The sequence below is a fragment of the Hemiscyllium ocellatum genome, unplaced genomic scaffold (genome assembly GCF_020745735.1).
Source record: "Hemiscyllium ocellatum isolate sHemOce1 unplaced genomic scaffold, sHemOce1.pat.X.cur. scaffold_764_pat_ctg1, whole genome shotgun sequence".
Taxonomy (NCBI): domain Eukaryota; kingdom Metazoa; phylum Chordata; class Chondrichthyes; order Orectolobiformes; family Hemiscylliidae; genus Hemiscyllium; species Hemiscyllium ocellatum.
Window position 1 is genome coordinate 42,284 of NW_026869222.1, and position 21,156 is coordinate 63,439.

The 21,156-nt window shown below is 48.5% G+C and overlaps 1 protein-coding gene across 2 annotated transcripts in view; it reads left to right on the forward strand.

The window, feature by feature from the left end:
- The first annotated feature begins 673 nt into the window (after positions 1-673).
- LOC132814242 (dual specificity tyrosine-phosphorylation-regulated kinase 1A-like) overlaps positions 674-21,156 on the forward strand; it is an 85,785-nt gene continuing 65,302 nt past the window's right edge. Inside the window, exon 1 of one of the 2 annotated variants that reach the window (XM_060823435.1) lies at positions 674-839. The gene's annotated coding sequence lies outside the window, so the exon portion shown is untranslated. Of the gene's footprint in view, positions 840-1,017; positions 1,406-21,156 lie in introns of those variants that run through there. The other variant, XM_060823434.1, reaches the window with a different exon arrangement.

Here is a 21,156-nt window from a genome sequence, read left to right on the forward strand (position 1 = left end):
GCAACAAAAACTCCCAGCTCGGCGAACAGAACCACAACAACGCGCACCCGAGCTAGGGCGGCACGGTGGCACAGTGGTTAGCACTGCTGTCTCACAGCGCCTGAGACCCGGGTTCAATTCCCGACTCAGGCGACTGACTGTGTGGAGTTTGCACATTCTCCCCGTGTCTGCGTGGGTTTCCTCCGGGTGCTCCAGTTTCCTCCCACCGTCCAAAGATGTGCGGGTCAGGTGAATCGGCCATGCTAAGTTGCCCGTAGTGTTAGGTAAGAGGTAAATATAGGGGTAGGGGTGGGTTGCGCTTCTTTGGCGGGTCCGAAGGGCCTGTTTCCACACTGTAAGTAATCTAAATCTTCTCCCAAACTTCGTTTACTTTGTGTAAGCAATTATAATTGCAGAAGTAACGTTACTTTACCTATATCCCGCATAGTCTATGACCTGTTGTGTGATTAAAAAGAAAAGTTTGTCCAGCCCAGCTCCTCCAAAACATGACATGGGAGCCAAGTTGTGGGCGCCATGTTGGAAAGGAGTCAACTTGTGGCCGCCATATTGGAAAGGAGAGGCGGGAAAATTCAAACCGTCGTCGTTTTCTTCCCCCAGTGAGGAAAAAAATATATATCTATACACACACAAGGCAGACTTATGAGAGATCAGCTTGTAGGTGGTGGAGGGAGGTGTGAACCCACGTTGCCCTGGCGGATTATCCAGCAGCCAGCCAGCCCTCAGCCATCGCCGCCATTTTGTGGGTGGCGGCGCGCGGGCAAATTCAAAAATAAACAGCCCCCCAACGGTCAGGCGTCCCCGAGGGAGAGGCGGACGGATCAGGAATAAACAAAGAAAACGTGAATAAACCCGTCTTATTTTTAAAAAAAAAGAAATGCAGAGGGGGGTGGGGGGTTTGCTTCATTTTGTTTTTTAAGTTTATAAGGTTGTAGGGAAGCGGCGGTTGGTGCCGTCCGCCATTTTGTGTGAGGCGGGAAGTTTGAATCTCGAGGCTGTGGGGAGGGGGGGGATTTAATCGATTTATCTCTTTTTCTAAACCCCCTTCCTCCCTTCGTCCGGGGCCCCCAGTTTCCAGGAGGAGGGCAGGGTGCCGCCTTTTCCCTTTTTATTTTTGTTTTGGGTCTCGAACGCCGTCCTCTCTCGGTCCCGGACTCGGTGACTACTCGAGCCCGAGGCTTGAGGCCTAAAGGCCGCCCTTCCTCTCCTCCTCCTCCTCCCGGCAGCGCCATCTTTTGCCGGTTCTGGGGACAGGGTTATACATTTATATAAATATAAATACACACACACACAGACAGACAGACACAGAGGGAGAGGGACCGTGCCGGGGACCGCAGGTGGCCCCGAGGCCTCCGCTTCACCCTCAAGCCCCTCGCCCACCTTCCCCGGCCACCGAAGCGGCTCTGAGGTGAGTGAATGAGTGTCTCCCTCCTTTCCCTACCCCGCCCTCCTCCTCCTAACAGTGTATCTCATCCAGAACGGGCTCTCACTCCGTCTCTGATCAGCAACTGAGTCTCTAAACTCAATCTAACCAACGACATGGGCTCTAAAATTCAGCATGTGATCCATAACGGGGGACTCTAACTCAATAGCTGATCAATATCAGCCTCTCTAACTGGGAATATGATCAATAACAGTCTCTAAATCAGAATCTGATCGATACCAGCCTCTCTAACTGGGAATACGATCAATAACAGTCTCTAAATCAGAATCTGATCGATACCAGCCTCTCTAACTGGGAATATGATCAATAACAGTGTCTAAATCAGAATCTGATCGATACCAGCCTCTCTAACTGGGAATACGATCAATAACAGTCTCTAAATCAGAATCTGATCGATACCAGCCTCTCTAACTGGGAATATGATCAATAACAGTGTCTAAATCAGAATCTGATCGATACCAGCCTCTCTAACTGGGAATACGATCAATAACAGTGTCTAAATCAGAATCTGATCGATACCAGCCTCTCTAACTGGGTATATGATCAATAACAGTCTCTAAATCAGAATCTGATCGATACCAGCCTCTCTAACTGGGAATATGATCAATAACAGTCTCTAAATCAGAATCTGATCGATACCAGCCTCTCTAACTGGGAATATGATCAATAACAGTCTCTAAATCAGAATCTGATCGATACCAGCCTCTCTAACTGGGAATACGATCAATAACAGTCTCTAAATCAGAATCTGATCGATACCAGCCTCTCTAACTGGGTATATGATCAATAACAGTGTCTAAATCAGAATCTGATCGATACCAGCCTCTCTAACTGGGAATACGATCAATAACAGTCTCTAAATCAGAATCTGATCAATACCAGCCTCTCTAACTGGGTATATGATCAATAACAGTGTCTAAATCAGAATCTGATCGATACCAGCCTCTCTAACTGGGTATACGATCAATAACAGTCTCTAACTCAATTTCTGAATATTTATGGAATCTCTAATTCAGTATGTGATCAGTAACAGAGTTTCTAACTCAGTGTCTGATGTTCAATATGGGATCTAATTCAATGTCTGACCAATAATGTGGTCTTTCACTCAGTATCTGATCATTGACACGGGCTCTAACTTAGTATCTGGTCATTAATGTCGAACTCAATATGTGATCAATATATAGCTCCAACTCCATCTCGTCAATAAGAGTCTCTAACTCTGTATCTGATCATTGACAGGGGCTGTCACTCATTGTCTCATCAATAATAGAATAACATTGTATATGATCAGTAACAGGGTCTTTAACTCTGTGAGTAAAAAGTGAAGTCTGCAAATGCTGGAGATCAGAGCTGAAAATGTGTTGCTGGTTAAAGCACAGCAGGTCAGGCAGCATCCAAGGAACAGGAAATTCGACGTTACGGGCCAGAGCCTGGTGTCCTGATGAAGGGCTCTGGCCCGAAACGTCGAATTTCCTGTTCCTTGGATGCTGCCTGACCTGCTGTGCTTTAACCAGCAACACATTTTCAGCTCTTTAACTCTGTGTATGGTCAACAATTGGTTCACTAGCTCTGTTCAATCGAGGACGAAGGCTATAACTCTTTAAACTGGTCGATGTCGGACGCTACAACTGGTTGATGATGGAGTGGCTAAATCGGTCTCTAGTTGATGGCGGGCTGGCTGACTCTGTGCCTGGTAGATAACAGACGCTGTAATTCTTGTACGTGATCGTTGCGGGGTGGCCGACTCTCTGCCTGGTCGATGACTGGGTCGATAATTTCTGTGTCCGGTCGATGGTGGAGGCTATAACTCTGGTGTCGGGTCGACGATGGAGTCGGTTACTCTGGTGTCTGGTCAACGATGGAGTCGGTTACTCTAGTGTTGGGTCGACGACGGGGTCGGTTACTCTGGTGTCGGGTCGACGACGGGGTCGGTTACTCTGGTGTCTGATTGATGGGGTCGGTTACTCTGGTGTCTGGTCGACGACGGGGTCGGTTACTCTGGTGTCTGGTCGACGACGGGGTCGGTTACTCTGGTGTCTGATCGATGGGGTCGGTTACTCTGGTGTCTGGTCGACGACGGAGTCGGTTACTCTGCTGTCTGGTTGACGACGGGGTCGGTTACTCTGGTGTCTGATCGACGACAGGGTCGGTTACTCTGGTGTCTGGTCGATGACGGGGTCGGTTACTCTGGTGTCTGGTCGACGATGGAGTCGGTTACTCTGGTGTCTGGTCGACATGGGGTCGGTTACTCTGGTGTCTGATCGACATAGGGTCGGTTACTCTGGTGTCTGGTCGACATGGGGTCGGTTACTCTGGTGTCTGGTCGACGACGGGGTCGGTTACTCTGGTGTCTGATCGATGGGGTCGGTTACTCTGGTGTCTGGTCGACGACGGAGTCGGTTACTCTGCTGTCTGGTTGACGACGGGGTCGGTTACTCTGGTGTCTGATCGACGACAGGGTCGGTTACTCTGGTGTCTGGTCGATGACGGGGTCGGTTACTCTGGTGTCTGGTCGACGATGGAGTCGGTTACTCTGGTGTCTGGTCGACATGGGGTCGGTTACTCTGGTGTCTGATCGACATAGGGTCGGTTACTCTGGTGTCTGGTCGACATGGGGTCGGTTACTCTGGTGTCTGATCGATGGGGTCGGTTTCTCTGGTGTCTGGTCGACGACGGGGTCGGTTACTCTGGTGTCTGGTCGATGGGGTCGGTTACTCTGGTGTCTGGTCGACGACGGGGTCGGTTACTCTGGTGTCTGTTCGATGGGGTCGGTTACTCTGGTGTCTGGTCGACAGTGGAGTCGGTTACTCTGGTGTCTGGTCGTCGACGGGGTCGGTTACACTGGTGTCTGGTTGACGACAGGGTCGGTTACTCTGGTGTCTGGTAGACGATGGAGTCAGTTACTCTGGTGTCTGGTCGACGACGGGGTCGGTTACTCTGCTGTCTGGTCGACGAGGGGGTCGGTTACTCTGGTGTCTGATCGACGACGGGGTCGGTTACTCTGGTATCTGGTCGATGACAGGGTTGGTTACTCTGGTGTCTGGTCGACGACGGGGTCGGTTACTCTGGAGTCTGATCGATGACGGGGTCGGTTACTCTGGTGTCTGATCGATGGGGTTGGTTACTCTGGTGTCTGGTCAATGACGGGGTCGGTTACTCTGGTGTCTGATTGACGACGGCGTCGGTTACTCTGGTGTCTGATTGATGACGGGGTCGGTTACTCTGCTGTCTGGTCGACGAGGGGGTCGGTTACTCTGGTGTCTGATCGATGACGGGGTTGGTTACTCTGGTGTCTGGTCGATGACGGGGTCGGTTACTCTGGTGTCTGGTCGGCGATGGAGTCGGTTACTCTGGTGTCTGGTCGATGACGGGGTCGGTTACTCTGGTGTCTGGTCGATGACGGGGTCGGTTACTCTGGTGTCTGATCGATGGGGTCGGTTACTCTGGTGTCTGGTCAATGACGGGGTCGGTTACTCTGGTGTCTGATCGACGACGGCGTCGGTTACTCTGGTGTCTGATTGATGATGGGGTCGGTTACTCTGGTGTCTGGTCAATGACGGGGTCGGTTACTCTGGTGTCTGATTGACGACGGCGTCGGTTACTCTGGTGTCTGATTGATGACGGGGTCGGTTACTCTGCTGTCTGGTCGACGAGGGGGTCGGTTACTCTGGTGTCTGATCGATGACGGGGTTGGTTACTCTGGTGTCTGGTCGATGACGGGGTCGGTTACTCTGGTGTCTGGTCGGCGATGGAGTCGGTTACTCTGGTGTCTGGTCGATGACGGGGTCGGTTACTCTGGTGTCTGGTCGATGACGGGGTCGGTTACTCTGGTGTCTGATCGATGGGGTCGGTTACTCTGGTGTCTGGTCAATGACGGGGTCGGTTACTCTGGTGTCTGATCGACGACGGCGTCGGTTACTCTGGTGTCTGATCGATGATGGGGTCGGTTACTCTGGTGTCTGGTCAATGACGGGGTCAGTTACTCTGGTGTCTGATCGATGGGGTCGGTTACTCTGGTGTCTGGTCGACGACGGGGTCGGTTACTCTGGTGTCTGATCGACGACGGGGTCGGTTACTCTGGTGTCTCATCGACGACGGTGTCGGTTACTCTGGTGTCTGATTGATGACGGGGTCGGTTACTCTGGTGTCTGATCGACGACGGCGTCGGTTACTCTGGTGTCTGATCGATGACGGGGTCGGTTACTCTGGTGTCTGGTTGATGACGGGGTCAGTTACTCTGGTGTCTGATCGATGGGGTCGGTTACCCTGGTGTCTGGTTGATGACGGGGTCGGTTACTCTGGTGTCTGGTTGATGACGGGGTCAGTTACTCTGGTGTCTGATCGATGGGGTCGGTTACCCTGGTGTCTGGTTGATGACGGGGTCGGTTACTCTGGTGTCTGGTTGATGACGGGGTCAGTTACTCTGGTGTCTGGTCGACGACGGGGTCTGTTACTCTGGTGTCTGGTCGACGACGGGGTCGGTTACTCTGGTGTCTGATCGATGGGGTCGGTTACCCTGGTGTCTAGTCGACGATGGAGTCGGTTACTCTGGTGTCTGGTCGACGACGGGGTCGGTTACTCTGGTGTCTGGTCGACGACGGGGTCGGTTACTCTGGTGTCTGGTCGACGACGGGGTCGGTTACTCTGGTGTCTGGTCGACGACGGAGTCGGTTACTCTGGTGTCTGGTCGACGACGGGGTCGGTTACTCTGGTGTCTGATCGACGACGGGGTCGGTTACTCTGGTGTCTAGTCGACGATGGAGTCGGTTACTCTGGTGTCTGGTCGATGATGGGGTCGGTTACTCTGGTGTCTGGTCGATGATGGGGTCGGTTACTCTGGTGTCTGGTCGATGATGGGGTAGGTTATCTGGTGTCTGGTCGACGACGGCGTCGGTTACTCTGGTGTCTGGTCGACGACGGGGTCGGTTACGCTGGTGTCTGGTCGACGACGGGGTCGGTTACTCTGGTGTCTGGTCGATGATGGGGTCGGTTACTCTGGTGTCTGGTCGACGATGGAGTCGGTTTCTCTGGTGTCTGGTCGACGACGGGGTCGGTTACTCTGGTGTCTGGTCGACGACGGCGTCGGTTACTCTGGTGTCTGATTGATGACGGGGTCGGTTACTCTGGTGTCTGATCGATGGGGTCGGTTACTCTGGTGTCTGGTCGATGACGGCATCGGTTACTCTGGTGTCTGATTGATGACGGGGTCGGTTACTCTGGTGTCTGATCGATGGGGTCGGTTACCCTGGTGTCTAGTCGACGATGGAGTCGGTTACTCTGGTGTCTGGTCGATGACGGGGTCGGTTTCTCTGGTGTCTGGTCGACGACGGGGTCGGTTACTCTGGTGTCTGGTCGACGACGGGGTCGGTTACTCTGGTGTCTGGTCGACGACGGAGTCGGTTACTCTGGTGTCTGGTCGACGACGGGGTCGGTTACTCTGGTGTCTGATCGACGACGGGGTCGGTTACTCTGGTGTCTAGTCGACGATGGAGTCGGTTACTCTGGTGTCTGGTCGACGACGGGGTCGGTTACTCTGGTGTCTGATCGACGACGGGGTCGGTTACTCTGGTGTCTAGTCGACGATGGAGTCGGTTACTCTGGTGTCTGGTCGATGACGGGGTCGGTTACTCTGGTGTCTGGTCGACGATGGAGTTGGTTTCTCTGGTGTCTGATCGATGACGGGGTCGGTTACTCTGGTGTCTGATCGATGACGGGGTCGGTTACTCTGGTGTCTGGTCGATGATGGGGTCGGTTACTCTGGTGTCTGGTCGATGATGGGGTCGGTTACTCTGGTGTCTGGTCGATGATGGGGTAGGTTATCTGGTGTCTGGTCGACGACGGCGTCGGTTACTCTGGTGTCTGGTCGACGACGGGGTCGGTTACGCTGGTGTCTGGTCGACGACGGGGTCGGTTACTCTGGTGTCTGGTCGATGATGGGGTCGGTTACTCTGGTGTCTGGTCGACGATGGAGTCGGTTTCTCTGGTGTCTGGTCGACGACGGGGTCGGTTACTCTGGTGTCTGGTCGACGACGGCGTCGGTTACTCTGGTGTCTGATTGATGACGGGGTCGGTTACTCTGGTGTCTGATCGATGGGGTCGGTTACTCTGGTGTCTGGTCGATGACGGCATCGGTTACTCTGGTGTCTGGTCGATGATGGGGTCGGTTACTCTGGTGTCTGATTGATGACGCGGTCGGTTACTCTGGTGTCTGGTCGATGGGGTCGGTTACTCTGGTGTCTGGTCGACGACGGCGTCGGTTACTCTGGTGTCTGGTCGACGACGGCGTCGGTTACTCTGGTGTCTGGTCGATGATGGGGTCGGTTACTCTGGTGTCTGGTCAATGACGGGGTCGGTTACTCTGGTGTCTGATCGATGGGGTCGGTTACTCTGGTGTCTGGTCGACGACGGGGTCGGTTACTCTGGTGTCTGATCGACGACGGCGTCGGTTACTCTGGTGTCTGGTCGACGACGGGGTCGGTTACTCTGGTGTCTGGTCGATGACGGGGTCGGTTACTCTGGTGTCTGGTCGATTACTCTGTGTGTTTACGTTTACTCATACTGAAGCCCTATCCATATGGGTGTTTATTGAATTTTTGAACTTTGCAACAACTCTGTACTTCTAAACTAAATTCTCCTAATGATTGTGTGCGTAAGATATGCCATGTTTGTTCTCATTGGACTAAATGTATTGATTCTGTAACTATCTGCATGTGGAAGTCGTCAGATCAAAAATGGGGAGCGGGTAGATTAAATAAAGTTATGGTTTGGGTACCAAAATATATTGTTGAAAATTGGTCCTGTGTAATTATCAATAAATAGACCATCTGTAGCTCATTGAAATCAGGCATTTAAATGCAAAGGCATAGGAGAAGGAGCAGGCTGTGAGTTGCATTGAGTCTGCTCTGCCCCTCAGTGAGATCATAGCTGATCTGATAATCGTTACTCCATTTTTCTGTCTTATCTTCATAACCCGTGATTCTCTTACTAATTAAAAATCTGTCTATCACAGCTTTGAATATACTAATGACCCAGCCTCAATTGCCTTCTCTGGTAAAGGATACCACAGGTTCACTAACCTCTGACAGAAGAAATTCCTTTGACTCTACTCTAACCAGGTGACTGCTTTCTATGAGATGGTGCTGCTAGTTCCACAAAGGAAAACCATGTCTCCACATCTACCCTCTCAAACTCTTTAAGCATCTTAAAAGCAGAAAGAGAAATAGAGTTAAATGTTTTAGTTCAAATGGCTTCTTCACAGCTGAACTGTTTCTCTCTTCATAGATGCTGCCAGACCTGGTGAGTTTCTCCAGCATTGTTCATATTTCAAATTTCCAGCATTTGCTGTATATTGTTTTTATTTCTCTTTGGGGAATATGTGTCTTCTTTGTTTAATAAGGTCTGCTTTTAATCTTCTAAACTCAAATGAGTATAACACCAACCTACTGAACCTCTCCTCATAAGGCCGTCCCTCCATACCCAGTCTCTGCTGAGTGAATCTTCTTTGTATTGATTCCAATCCCAGTACATATTTTCTTCGATAAGGTACTAAAACTGTTCACAGTAAAATTGTTCAGCTGAGGTCTAACTAGTGCTTGTATAGTTTTAGCAAGGCATTTCTATTTTTATATTCCATTCCTTTCAAAATAAAGGTTTTCTGGTAAAGTACATAACTTCTCATTTTCCCTCATTTGTGTTCCAATTATTTTAGTCTTGGGAGCCTTTATCAAAATACTTCATTATTAAGACTGATTGTTTTGTACAGGAGGCTAATAACATGAGATGTAACCTCTACAGTACAAGATATTTCACATTTGAACCTCTTGAAAGGTTTAGACAAATATATTTTTGGATGCCTTGGTTTGGTGAAGACCTGTGTAAACATGTTGTTTTGCAGTTTCCCCTCTCTGAATGTGGTGGTGCAGTGGGACATGGTTATGTAAAAAAGTGTCACCATAGAGGGCACCTAGAGATTTATGCTGGAAAAAATCTGCGTGGTAGTGTAAGGTTTTTAATATGTGCATGTTTTGAGCAATTGAGGTTTCACCATCAGAAGGGGAGCCCCACATTCTCATTTTCTGAACTAAGTTTGAACAGCACTGTGGAGCATATGAAAAGGATCGTGGTCCACCAGGTTTCAGTTAATGAATGTTGGGAGCAGTGTTGGTTGAATGAGGGTGGAGAGGGTTTATAGTGAGCTGTTTAACATGAGGTACAAAGTGAAGTAAACTAGGTTTATGTGCTCCAGCTCCAGTTTTTCTCAATTCTCTCATTCTGTGTTCACCATGAATGCGGTGCGGTGGTAACACTGCAACCTCACAGCACCAGGGACCTGGATTTGATTCCAGCCTTGGGTGACTCTGTGTCGAGTTTGCACATTCTCCCCATGCCTGTGTAGGTTTCCACATAGGTATTCCAGTTTCCTCTCACAGTCCGAACATGTTCTGGTTAGGTGGGTTAGTAAATGCAAGATTATGGGGATAAAGTAGGGGACTGAGCCTGGATGGGATGGTCTTCAGACGGTCAGAACAAATTGGGAGAGAACAGGCTAGGTAGACTCTTTACACACTATAGAGATTCTGTGAGTGCATAGAGATGCTTTTGAGTCTCTCGGTGAGGCTGTATCTCATGAATCTAAATCGTTGATGTTGGTGTACCTTCCAATTGTATCTGTAGTCACTCTCCAACTGCCTGGCAACTCTCAGACTGGTACCTGTGGTCACTCTTTCACTCCTGGTGTGACTCTCAATTGAGATCACCAGAAAAATCTCAAACTGGCACACTCATCATCACTCAGGCTCAGATTGGTGCCTGACATCACTAGCACTCCCAGGATTACTGGGCAGCTTTCAGACCGGTGCCTGACATCACTAGCACTCCCAGGATTACTGGGCAGCTTTCAGACCGGTGCCTGACATCACTAGCACTCCCAGGATTACTGGGCAGCTTCCAGACTGGTGCCCGCGGTCACATCCACTCCCAGGATTACTGGGCAGCTTTCAGACCGGTGCCTGACATCACTAGCACTCCCAGGATTACTTGGCAGCTTTCAGACTGGTGCCCGCGGTCACTCTCACACTCCCAGGATTACCGGGCAGCTTTCAGACCGGTGCCCGTGGTCACTCTCACACTCCCAGGATTACTGGGCAGCTTTCAGACCGGTGCCTGTGGTCACTCTCACACTCCCAGGATTACCGGGCAGCTTTCAGACCGGTGCCCGCGGTCACTCTCACGCTCCCAGGATTACCGGGCAGCTTTCAGACCGGTGCCCGCGGTCACTCTCACGCTCCCAGGATTACCGGGCAGCTTTCAGACCGGTGCCCGCGGTCACTCTCACACTCCCAGGATTACCGGGCAGCTTTCAAACCGGTGCCCGCGGTCACTCTCACACTCCCAGGATTACTGGGCAGCTTTCAGACCGGTGCCCGCGGTCACTCTCACATTCCTAGGATTACCGGGCAGCTTTCAGACCGGTGCCCGCGGTCACTCTCACACTCCCAGGATTACTGGGCAGCTTTCAGACCGGTGCCCGTGGTCACTCACACACTCCCCGGATTACCGGGCAGCTTTCAGACCGGTGCCCGCTGTCACACCCACTCCCAGGATTACCGGGCAGCTTTCAGACTGGTGCCCGTGGTCACTCACACACTCCCCGGATTACCGGGCAGCTTTCAGACCGGTGCCCGTGGTCACTCACATGCCCCCAGGATTTTCATGCAGTTCTCGGACTGACCTTGCAGTTACTCTTTCAATCCAGACAGCTCTCAGATTGGTAGCTGTGGTCACTCTGACTTTCGAGGAGTTTTATCACTGGACTGTTAATCCAGAGATGAAAAGTGTGGCATAGGCCCTTTGTCAGGAATGATGAAGGATTATGCCCGAAATATCAATTCTCCTGCTCCTTGAATGCTGCCTGAACTACTATGGTTTTCGATTCTGATCTCGAGCATCTGCAGTCCTCAATTTCTTCGAGTTTCTGTAAACCAGAGACCCAGGTAATGTTCTGGATACCTGGGTTCAAATCCTGCCAGGGGATTTAAAATTAAGAGTGTAAGGTTGACCATGAATCCATTGTCGATTGTTGGGAAAATCCCGTCTGGTTCACTTATGTCCTTGAGGGAGGGTAACTGCCATCCTGACCTGTGTTTGGCCTACATGTGACTCCCGACCAACAGCAATGTGCTTGACTTTTAACTGCCCTCTGGGCCTTCAGGGATGGGCAATAAATGCTGACCTAGCCAGTGATGTCCACATCCGATGAATGAATTTAAATTTAAACTCTCATACTGGGCAGGTATTGGACAGGTACTTGTGCTCGCAAACAGCTGTTGGGGTTAATGGAAGTCTAGAAATGGTGTTGTGCAGTGCAGCCTTTCAACATAGAGGGTGCCATTGGATTATGCTGTTGTATCACACTTCACTCAGCATTTTCTCCCCTGTTCTCCCTCCTAGTATTTAGCTTCTTCAAGTTTAAGCATCTATTTATGTACATATACAGATCCAAATGCTGACAGCTCATCACTTTGTCTCAGCAAAGTTGAGAGGTTGGGGCTTTTCTCCCTCGAGAGGAGAAGGCTCAGAGGAGATTTGATTGAAGTTTTCAAACTCTTTAAATGGGCTGTATAGAGTGGATAGCAAGAAACTGTTCCTGCTCAAATGGTTCGAGTACCAGAACATTTTAAAATGTTTTGCAGAACAAGTAAATGCGATGTGAGAAAGGATGTTTTCACACAGCGAGTAGTTCAGATATGCAGTGCTCTGCCTGCAAATGTGGAGGCAGCTTCAACTGAGGCATTTGTGAAGGTATTGGATGATTATTTAAATAGATAATAAACACAGGAAGGTGTTCTGGTGCTCATTTGGAGAGACAATGCAGAAATGCTAGTCTTGAATGTCCTCCTCCTGCGCCATAATAATTCTGAGGTTCTTTCCAAAATGGAGTTTATTCAGAATTTAATAGATTGCTTGACTCAATTGCTCCATATCACATAGCTTATCCCCATCGCCATCTCCTCGTATTAGGCAAGAACTTTCAAAAGTTGATTGGGAGCAGATGTTCACAGGTAAAGGGACAACTGGAAAATGGGAAACCTTCAGAAATGAGATAACGAGAGTCCAGAGACACTGTATTCCTGTTAGGGTGAAAGGAAGGGCTGGTAGGTGTAGGAGTAGGTTGGTATAGCTGGATGACCAGAGAAATTGAGGGTTTGGTTCAGGAAAACAAGGAAGCATATGTCAGGATAAATCGAGTGAATGCTTAGAAGAGTGTAAAGGTAGTAGGAGTATACTGAAGAGGGAAATCAGGAGGGCAAAAAGGGGGCATGAGATAGCTTTGGCAAATAGAGTTAAGGAGAATCCAAAGGGATTTTACAAATCCATTAAGGTCAAAAGGGTAAGTAGGGAGATAATAGGGCCCCTCAAAGATCAGCAAGGCGGCCTTTTGTGTGGAGCTGCAGGAGCTGGGGGAGATATTAAAAGGGTATTTTGCATCTGTGTTTACAGTGGAAAAGGACATGGAAGATACAGAATGTAGGGAAATAGATGGTGACATCTTGCAAAATGTCCATATTACAGAGGAGGAGGTGCTGAATGTCTTGAAACACATAAAAGTGGATAAATCCCCAGGACCTGATCAGGTGTACCCTAGAACTCTGGAAAGCAAGGGAAGTGATTGCTGGGCCCCTTGCTGAGATATTTGTATCATCGATAGTGACAGGTGAGGTGCCAGAAGACTGGAGGTTGGCTAACATGGTGCCATTATTCAAGGAAGGTGGTAAGGATGAGCCAGGGAACTATAGACCAGTGAGCCTGATGTGGTGGGCAAGCTGTTGGAGGGAATCCTGAGGGACAGGATGTACATGTATTTGGAAAGGCAAGGACTGATGAGGGATAGTCAACATTGTTTGTGCATGGGAAATCATGTCTCACAAACTTGACTGAGTTTTTTGAAAAAGTAACAAAGAGGATTGATGAGGGGAGAGCAACATGATCTATACGGACTTCAATAAGGCATTTGAGAAGGTTCCTCGTGGGAGACTGGTTAGCAAGGTTAGATCTCAGGGAATACAGGGAGAACTAGGCATTTGGATACAGAAATGGCTCAAAGGTAGAAGATAGAGGGTGGTGGTGGAGGGTTGTTTTTCAGAATGGAGGCCTGTGACCAGTGGAGTGCTACAAGGATTGGTGCTGGGTCCACTACTTTTCATTATTATTTAAATGATTTGGATGTGAGCATATGAGGTATAGTTAGTAAGTTTGCAGATGACAACAAAATTAGAGGTGTAGTGGACAGCGAAGAAGGTTACCTCTTGAGTACAACAGGATCATGATCAAATGGCCCAATGGGCTGATGAATGGCAGATGTAGTTTAATTTAGATAAATGTGAGGTGCTGCATTTTGGGAAAGCAAATCTTAGCAGGACTTATACACTTAATGGTAAGGTCCTCAGGAGTGTTGCTGAACAAAGAGACCTTGGAGCGCAGGTTCATAGTTCCTTGAAAGTGGAGTCTCAGTGAAGATAGGATAGTGAAGATGATGTATGGAATGCTTTCCTTTGTTGGTCAGAGTATTGAGTACAGGAGTTGGGAGCTCATGTTGCAGCTGTATAGGACATTGGTTAGGCCATTTTTGTAATATTGCATGCGATTCTGGTCTTGTTCTTATGTGAAGGATGTTGTGAAACTTGAAAAGTTTCAGAAAAGATTTACAAGGATGTTGCCAGGGTTGGAGAGTTTGAGCTACAGGGAGAGGCTGAATAGGCTGGGGCTGTTTTCCCTGGAGCGTCGGAGGCTGAGGGGTGACCTCATAGAGGTTTTATAAAATCATGAAGGGCATGATAGGGTAAATAGACAAGGTCTCTTCCCTGGGATGGGGGAGTCCAGAACCAGAGGGATAGTGTGATAGAGATGTACAGCATGGAAACAGACCCTTTGGTCCAACTTGTCCATGCTGACCAGATATCCTGACCCAATCTAGTCCCACCCTAAGTTTAAGGTGAGAGGGGAAAGATATAAAAGAGACCTAAGGGGCAACTTTTTCACTCAGAATGTGATAAGTGTGTGGAATGAGCTGCCAGAGGAAGTGGTGGAGGCTGGTATAGGTGCAACATTTAAAAGGCATCTGGATGGGTTTGGAGGGATATGGGCCGAGTGTGGCAGGTGGGACTAGATTGGGTTGGGATATCTGGTTGGTATGGAACTGTTGGACCAAAGGGTCTGTTTCCATGCTGTACATCTCTATGACTTTATGACTCTATCCCTTTCTCCCTCTATATTTATCCAGCATCACCCTAATAGACCGACATAATGCACCTTGACCACTCCGTGTGGGAGAGGTTCCCACGTTCCACCTTCTCTTGGGAGGGTAAGATGTTTCCCATTGGATTTATTAGGATCTATCTTCAATCAATGGCCTCTACTTTCTCCTGAATTCTGCAGATTATGCACAGCAGTAGTATCAGTTTGGTTTTGTGTGGTTTTTGTTTTGAATTTTCATGTGATGGGGCTGTTGCTGGTAGGGTTAGTATTTATACTCTAACTGTCTTTGAACGGAGTAGCTTGCTCAGGCAGTTGAGTCAGTAACGTAAGAGTTTGGAGTTGACAATAGGTAAGGACAGCAGACTTTAAAGTTCCACCAGTTGTTCTGGTGGGATTTGGAGTGATATCCCCAGAGCATTAGCCTGGCCTTTGCCAAGAGGTAAACTCTCTGGCATTATAACTCCAGTGATTTTACCTCTTTGCTGTCTCCCTGGTGTAGAATATGGATGATAACCCCACACACTGAGTGTAAATACCCTGTGTACGTTTTGTGGTTTACAGACATTATCTGTACTCGGTGTTCAAGGGTACTTTATAGAACAGCTTGGAAGCATTGTGGGGATAGAGTAAAACATCTAATCACCTTTGCAGTTTGAAGGACTGGCTGAGAGATGGCGCCTGAAGTTCAATGTCGAGAAATGTGAGGTGATGCATTTTGGAGAAATGCAAAAGAGGTACATGAGAATGGTTCCAGGGATTAGAGACCTCAGTTATGAAGATAGGTTTGAGAGGTTAGGAAAATTCTTGGGGAGAAGACTATGAGTAGATTTGATGGGAGTTTTCAAAATCATGGGTACAGTAGGTGGGGGAAACTATTCATGCTCATAAGCGAATTGAGAACTAAAGGAGCTCAAAAATGGTCTGAGGAGAGCCAGGAGGGGGCATGAAAAAGGCTTGGCAGGAAGGATTAGGGAGAATCCAAAGGCATTTACACGTATGTGAGGAATAAGAAAATGATCAAAGAAAGAGTAGGGCAGATCAGGGATAGCATAGGCAACTTGTGTATAGAGTCTGAGGAGGTAGGGGAAGCCCTAATAGAGTTTTTTGCTTCTGTCTTTACTAAAGAAAAGGACCTTGTAGTGAATGAAACCATTGAGGAGCAGGTAAGCATGCTGGAACAGATAGATATTGAGGAAGCTGATGTGCTGAAAATTTTGACAAACATTAAGATTGACAAGTTGCCAGGGCCAAACCAGATTTGTCCTCGGCTGCTTTGCAAAGTGAGAAATGTGATTGCTTTGCCGTTTGCGAAGATCTTTGCATCCTCGCTCTCCACCGGGGTCGTACCTGAGGACTGGAGGGAGGCAAATGTAATTCCTGGTCACTGCCTGCCATTCCGAAATGGAGCCATTTATCACTACTCTTTGTTTCCTATCAGTCACCAACTTTCAATCCAAGTTAGTACTTTGTCCCCAATACCATGCACCCTAATTTTGCTCACTTATCTCCTATCTTTATCAAAAGCTTTCTAAAAGTCCAGGTACATCTGTTGGATCTCCCTGATCCATCTTCAGAGTTACATTCTCAAAAAATTCCAGAAGATTAGTCAAGCATGATTTCCCCTTCATAAATCCATGTTGACTCTGACCTATCCTGTGACTACTATCCAGATGTGTCATAATTTCATCCTTTGTAATAGACTCCAGCATCTTTCCCACCCCTGAGGTCAGACTAACTGGTCTATAATTTCCTGCTTTCTCTCTCCCACCTTTCTTAAATGCTGTCAGCACAGCTTTGTGAGGGGCAGGTCATGCCTCACAAATCTTTTTGAGTTCTTTGAGGATGTTACTAGACAAGTTGATGAGGTTCGAGTGATGGATGTGGTGTATATGGACTTCAGCAAGGCATTTGATAAGGTTCCCCATGGTAGGCTTGTACAGAAGGTCAGAAGGAATGGGATACATGGAAATTTAGCTGTCTGGATACAGAATTGGCTGGTCAACAGAAGACAGCGAGTGGTAGTGGAAGGAAAGTATTCTGTCTGAAAGTCAGTGGTGAGTGGTTTCCACATGGCTCTGTTCTTGGGCCTCTACTCTTTGTAATTTTTATTAATGACTTGGATGAGGAGATTGAAGGATGGGTTAGCAAGTTTGCAGATGACACAAAGGTTGGAGGTGTCGTTGACAGTATAGAGAACTGTTGGAGGCTACAGCGTGACATTGACAGGATGCAGAGATGGGCTGAGAGGTGGCAGATGGAATTCAACCTGGATAAATGCGAGGTGATGCATTTTGGAAGGTTGAACTTGAAAGTTGAGTGCAGGACTAAAGACAGGATTCTTGGCAGTGTGGAGGAACAGCGGGATCTTGGTGTGCAGGTGCATAGATCCCTTAAAATTGCCACCCAAGTGGACAGGGTTGCTAAGAAGGCATATGGTGTTTTGGCTTTCATTAACAGGGGGATTGAGTTTAAGGGCCATGAGATCTTGTTGCAGCTCTATAAAACTTTGGTTAGACCGCACTTGGAATACTGTGTCCAGTTCTGGTCGCCCTATTAGAGGAAAGATGTGGATGCTTTGGAGAGGGTTCAGAGGAGGTTTACCAGGATGCTGCCTGGAATGAAGGGCTTATCTTACAAAGAGAGGTTGGCTGAGCTCAGACTTTTTTCATTGGAAAGAATAAGAGAGGGGATCAAACTGAGGTATACAAGATAATGATAGGCATAGATAGAGTTGATAGCTAGAGACTTTTTCCTAGGGCAGAAATTGTTAACACGAGGGGTCATAGTTTTAAGCTGTTTGGCGGAAACTATAGAGGGAATGTCAGTTGCGGGTTCTTTACGCAGAGAGTTGTGAGAGCATGGAATGCGTTGCCAGCAGCATTTATGGAAGCGAGGTCATTGGGGATATTTAAGAGACTGCTGGACATGCATATGGTCACAGACATTTGAGGGTTAGGTTTACCTTACATGAGGATCAATGGTCGGCACTACATCGTGGGCTGAAAGGCCTGTTCTGTGCTGTACTGTTCTATGTTCTGTGTTCATATAAAATGTCCTGCAAAAGGAGCAAATATGATATGAGAAACCTTATTTCACACAATGAGTAGCTAGGAATGCACTGCGTGAAAATATGTGGAGTTAGATTCTACTCAGGCATTCGAGATGGGCATTGGTTTATGTGTAGAATGATGGGGGAGAGACAGGATATTGGCACAAATTGATGATGCTCTTTTAGGCATGTGGTATAGACACACTGGGTCAAATGGCCGCCTTCCATGCTGGAACAACCTCACACAGCCCCTACATCGGCAGAACACTCATTCCCACCATGACTTTCAATGGGGGAAACTATTGGGATCTAACGATTGAGGTTCTGAGGGAATGTACAATCACTCTCTGTTTCCCTCACACACTGAGGGAGTGCACAGTCACTCACTGCTCTCTCAGACACTGAGGGAGTGCACAGTCACTCACTGCTGTCACATACACTGAGGGAGTGCACAGTCACTCACTGCTCTCTCAGACACTGACGGAGTGCACAGTCACTCACTGCTCTCACAGACACTGAGGGAGTGCACAGTCACTCACTGCTCTCACAGACACTGAGGACGTGCACAGTCACTCACTGCTGTCACAGACACTGAGGGAGTACACAGTCACTCACTGCTCTCACAGACACAGAGGGAGTGCACAGTCACTCACTGCTCTCACAGACACTGAGGGGGTGCACAGTCACTCACTGCTCTCTCAGACGCTGAGGGAGTGCACAGTCACTCACTGCTCTCACAGACACTGAGGGGGTGCACAGTCACTCACTGCTCTCATAGACCCTGAGGGAGTGCACAGTCACACACTGCTGTCACAGTCACTGAGGGAGTGCACAGTCACTCACTGCTCTCTCAGACACTGAGGGAGTGCACAGTCACTCACTGCTCTCTCTAACACTGTGGGATTGCACAGTCACTCACCGCTCTCACAGACACTGAGGGGGTGCACAGTCACTCACTGCTCCCTCAGACACTGAGGGAGTGCACAGTCACTCACTGCTATCACAGACACTGAGGGAGTGCACAGTCACTCACTGCTCTCTCAGACACTGTGGGAGTGCACAGTCACTCACTGCTCTCACAGACACTGAGGGAGTGCACAGTCACTACTGCTGTCACAGTCACTGAGGGAGTGCACAGTCACTCACTGCTGTCACAGTCACTGAGGGAGTGCACAGTCACTCACTGCTGTCACAGTCACTGAGGGAATGCACAGTCACTCATTGCTCTCTCAGACACTGAGGGAGTGCACAGTCACTCACTGCTCTCTCAGACAGTGAGGGAGTGCACAGTCACTCACTGCTCTCTCAGACACTGTGGGAGTGCACAGTCACTCACTGCCCCCTCAGACACTGAGGGAGTGCACAGTCACTCACTGCTGTCGCTCTCACAGTCACTGAGGATGTTCACAGCCAGAGAGCCCTCTGAGACACTGAGGGAATAGCAGAGTTGCAATCTTTAACTGCCACTCCCCAGTGTTCCAGCCATGTGTGAAATTGTCAGCTATTTGAAGGCAGTTTGAAGTTTGTCCCTCCAATCTGATCGACTGTGGGAAAAAGGCAGGGAATCCCTCTAAAAATGCTTGAACTAGTCATAGAAAGCAGAACAATGAATGATTCTCATTCAGGGAGCTTGGGTCATCACGGATAAATGTAAATATTAGTGCACTGGATATCCATGTTGGCAGCGTGTAGGAGAGCCTGAACTTCTCATTTCCTGCCTTCTTGAGGGTGGGGAGTGCTGTTGTGATTGGTGTCCCCATTGTAGCGAGATGTGCATTTCAGCATTTGTTTTATTGCAGGGTAGTTGGCAGTACTGTGGCCCTATGGTCTGAATGATTGGATTGTTTTACGGCGTTTTGGGTACTTTGCAGTGCCCTGTCTCAGCTGGCGCAGGGACTTCATTCATTTTACAGCCCTGTCCTGTGGATACTGTGGCCTCTTTGTTGCTCGATGGTTGGGATCCTGTGCCCTTGCCAACTCCTGGGCCTGAGAAGAACTTGTAATTGCTCAGAATCCAGGAAATGTTTGGCAAAGGCTGATGCAATAGTTGCCAATTTTGAGAGAGGATTAATGCCACCCTGAGATTACTCATTTTGAAACCGGGGTCAGTTTAAAGCAGTAAATTGCTGTTTGTCTGGGTGTTCCATGTTCTGTAGTTACCTCCTTATACTGTAATGTTTCAGAACTCCCACCACTCACAGATCCTTTTATTAATAGAGCAGCTATGTAATGCAGCCTTATTAGAAACTTGGCTGATTCACGTTGCTGGATCTGGAGACACAAGAGTACTAAGAATGTGAGCTAAATGTGAGGTTGTTGCCAGGTCTGGTTCCCAGGGACCCTGGCCTACAGGGGGTGGGTGGAAGGTGGACAGAGCTGCTACACTGCTTCTTGAACACATTTCCATTCAGAACAGGATTCTGGAAAGTGTTGAAGCTTGAAATAGACCGAATTTCTGTTTCTCCAGTGTGATTCACCACACTTGACATTCCAGAGCATCTCTCAGCTAGTGAAGCTCGTGAAATATTGTGCTATGAGAAACACGGGAGCCTGTTTATGCACAACAAGCTCCCTGACACAACAGTGGAACAACGGAGGAGACAATGTTTGTTAGGGAAAGGATAAATGGTAGGCAGGCCTGAAGGAGTGTTAGGATAGTCAGGTATGGAGGTGTCAAAAGTAAGGGTGAGAGCTTTGACTGCACGTGGACTGAGATATGTGATATTATGCAGGTGAATGGTGTCTGAAATTGATGTGCGTGTCGAATTATGGATGATCGACTCTTTTAGTGTGATCAGATGTGTCTGAATAGTTGAGAGTGCACCCCGATGGTTTAAACTGTCAAGAGCCTCTTGTTCTGAGACATTTTGAGGATGGTTTCATTTGTTAACCGAAAATTCACAATATTTCATCTGCCTGACAGTGCTTTCATTGGCCTTGTCACAGCATTCCACACAATCATTCCCCACAAAATGTTGCACTCTCCCTGAACCAGTAATCAGCCAGACTGTGGCTGTCTTAAAACAGAAAGAGAAATGTTGGTGCGAAGCATCTGTCTTGTCTCCCCCCCATCCTGCCCTTTCCTCCAGGCATCCTCTCAACATAGATTTTAGTTATTCTAGGAGAATCATCAGCAAGCTAGCGCTTTCTCCCCAGACACTACTCTGTGCATTTCATTGAAACCGTGGCTGTGTGTGTACGCACCTGTCTACGTGCAAATGCTAGCACCTGTGTCTCTGCATGTGCCTGTATGCATGCATTTGTGCACCCATGTGTGTTTGCACATACACCTGTGAGTATCCATGCACGTGTGCTGAGTATCTGCTGGCACTGTTGGAGGGTGGTATTTCAGATGATATGTTTAATTAAGAGTAAATGTTAATGATCTTTGAGAAATGTGAGTGCCTATTTT